This window comes from Camellia sinensis, chromosome 3, assembly GCF_055761805.1.
Source record: "Camellia sinensis isolate YWXY chromosome 3, ASM5576180v1, whole genome shotgun sequence".
Taxonomy (NCBI): domain Eukaryota; kingdom Viridiplantae; phylum Streptophyta; class Magnoliopsida; order Ericales; family Theaceae; genus Camellia; species Camellia sinensis.
The window spans coordinates 176,352,531-176,355,788 of record NC_138963.1 but is presented as its reverse complement, the minus strand read 5'-3'; the positions used below and the strand labels follow the sequence as shown (position 1 = coordinate 176,355,788).

The following is a 3,258-nucleotide window of genomic DNA, read 5'->3' as shown; positions in this document are numbered from 1 at the left end:
GCTAAATTCCATTGATTAGGCTTTCAAAATAGCTTTTTCCTATTTTAGGAAAGTTTTATTCTTTCTATAACTTTGTTTTGAAGTTTGTGCTTTCGGCACCACTTATTTTGGCATGTCTTATAAATCAAGGAGTATTCAAGTTTGGACTTAAATTTGTCATTTTAGTGATTTTCCCTTTTCTTAGTTATTTCTGTTCTGCAAGAATTATGATTAATCTACAAATAGTGATGTAAACATCCATAAGAGGCAATTCATTCTTACTAATATTTCAGAGTGTTTATAGAAATTCCTTGTGGATTAATTTTCTTTCTCATGGATTGAAGATATTTTTGTCTTCTAGAACAATATCTAGACATCGTACCCTATTCCGTTGCGTTATGTGAATAACTACATGACTAGACAACTATTAAGGGCAGAATTTGCAGAGTAACTGAACAATCCAATGTTTTTTGTTTAAAAATAAACAATCCAATGCTTATAATGTACAATAGTTCAAATTCAAAAATATATATATATATAAAAGAAGAGAGTACAATAGCATAATAACTTACAAACAAATAACTGTGCAAATAAAAAGCCATTACTTCTATTTCAAGAAAATTTTGTAGATTTGATGTCAAACATGCCTCTATGGCCTTTCTGCAATGCTCACACACTCACTAAACCTAAAACAATCAACAAGATGATCAATTGTCATTCCTGCAGCTTGCATAAATGAATAGACAATCAGCGGTCCCACGAACCGGAAACCGCGCTTCAATAAGTCCCTGCTAACGGCCTCTGCTTTTGGAGATCTCAAAGGAACATTTCTTGGGTATCTATATCTGTTGATCACTGGTTTATAATCTACATAAGCCCACATATAGCTACTGAAAGATCCAAATTCCCTCACAATCTGCATTTGTAGTTCAAATTCAGCTACTGTATCTATGTTAGTTGATGCATATGCTCTGTTTGTTTCGGAAAAAACTTTTTCTAGAAAATGTATTTTGCAAAAGAGGTTTTTCTATGTTTGGTTGCTTCTGTATAACTAATGTGCTGGTGCTGTGGCGGTGGTAATGAGTTGAAGATTGTAGTGGTTGTGTGGTGGTGGTAGTGATAGAAGCGGTAGTGGCGATAAAGGTAGTGGTTGGTGGTTGGTGGTGATGGTGTTGGTGATGGTGCTGGTGCTAGAGTATCAGTGACAACGATTGTTCTGTGGTGTTGTGGGTGGGTGGTGGTGGTAACAGTGGCGGTGGTGGCGGCGGCAACATTGGCAACGGTCGAGGTGATGGTAAGGTGGTAATGGTGTTACCTCTAGTCCAAAAAACAATTTTCATTTTTAAAAGTAAAAAATATTTTTCACCCAAATAATTTTGTTTTCTGTTGATCACATAAAATATTTTAGTGTTATTTGATTTTTCAACATAACAAACGTAAGAAAATAGAGAAACATTTTGTGCCAAAACAAACGGAGTGGAAAACTTATGAAGACATAAATTATGCAAAACTTGCCTGCACTATGCATTTGGCATTGTCTACAATGCACCTCACTCTGCTCTCTGTTAGCATTATTGCTTTGTTGGATGCTATTTTCATGATCTCTTTCTCCCCCATTTTTGCAACAGTGTTGGGATCAAATCCAGCAAACGTTTCTCTACATATATGCTCATTATTGTACTAATATTGCGTCCAATATATGATATTGACTAAAAAAATTTAGCAAAAAAATAAAAATAAAAAGAAAAATCTTAAGTTTTTACTAGCATTGGTAGTGAGAAAAACAAATAAATTTACCTAAACAATTCCTTTCTTTTGAGAATCTCTGTCCAATTGTAATCCATCAACATACTAGACATTGCAAGCAACTCAAACAAGGCTTGTTTGTAATCATTCCATGCTTATTGGTCAATTACATATTTCGTTTGCTTGTGGACAAATAAAGGTGTGGGACACACAAGCAAACTACCAGTTAATTCATGTGACACAAAACAGATCCAGAACTAAAAATAGATCCAAAGTCAAAACATTCCACAAATAGCAGCAAGGAACAAAACATCAAAAGTCAACAAATAGCAGCAGAAAATACTCATCAACAGCAGCAAACATATCAGCTTAAACAGATCAGCAAACAGTTCAAGGTCAGTTAACTTATTCATTCTCTCCCATTTTTATATAAGAGTTAGATGCCCTGATGTGATCCATTCCTTATTCTTCTAGCTTGAAAGTGTAATAATCAAGCATTATTTGGGTGTACTCTTTTTCTGTGACGAACTTTTATTTATTTCTATTGTTTTTGTGTAATTTAGTTCATGCCTTCTAAATTATTTTTGTCTAATTTAGTTCAGGTATTAGTTGAGTTAGTTCATGCCTTCTAAATTATTTTTGTCTAATTTATTTTAAAGCAGGCATATCATGCTTTATAGTGTTACTTGTGTTATTACAGATTGGAAAATGGTCCCTGGCTTAAAGACTGGTCGACTTCGGAAGAAGACACTCACGCAGCCAGAAACAGACTCGCCAGCTGCTATTCCTTTAGGATCACCCGTTGCTCCATCTCCTGTTCTCTCCATCCGATCAAATGTGGGACCATCTCAGCATGTCACTAGCCAACCAATGGTTGATTCTGATGAGACACAAGCCCCATCCGAAACGCAGCCGAGTGGCGTAGGTAAGATTAAAGTGTATCAAATTTGTCAATTAGCACATGCCATTGCCATTGTTTTTTTGTAGGCAATTTTTAGCCAATTTTCGTGTTGTTATTTTGTTAACAGGGACTTCGAAGCCCCTACGTGTACGTGGACCGACACTTGGCAAAGGCATACAAAAAATAATTAGAGCCAAGAAAGGGGAAAAATGTTATGTTCACATTGATCGTGAGTTGAATGCAATGACTGGCAAGTATGCCACTCCAGCAACTAATGAGTTAGGAATTCAAATTAGAACCTTGTGCCCTTTGAAAGATGTGAAGTCATGGCTGGATCTTGATGAGATTACAAAAGCTTCCGTCATCCAAGGAGTTCTTGTAACTAATATTACTTGTCCACAAGATGTAATTGTATTATGTATGCTAATAAGAAAGACTAATATTTAATGATTACAATTTCAATTTGTTTTGCTTGTAGGACAAGTTTCAAATTGGAGACGATTTCCACAATGACTTACAAGCACAAGAGATTGTGAATAAGAAGGCCTATGGGTTGTACAAAGATTGGAGGTACAGCTTGAAGCAAGAGTTCGAATTGTTAGAGGGACATCCACGTGATGAGATCTATACTC

The 3,258-nt window shown here is 35.6% G+C and overlaps 1 pseudogene; it reads right to left on the bottom strand.

Annotated features, from left to right (window-relative positions):
* Positions 1–616: 616 nt before the first annotated feature.
* On the bottom strand, positions 617–2,138 carry LOC114308312 (uncharacterized; annotated as a pseudogene).
* Positions 2,139–3,258: the final 1,120 nt, after the last annotated feature.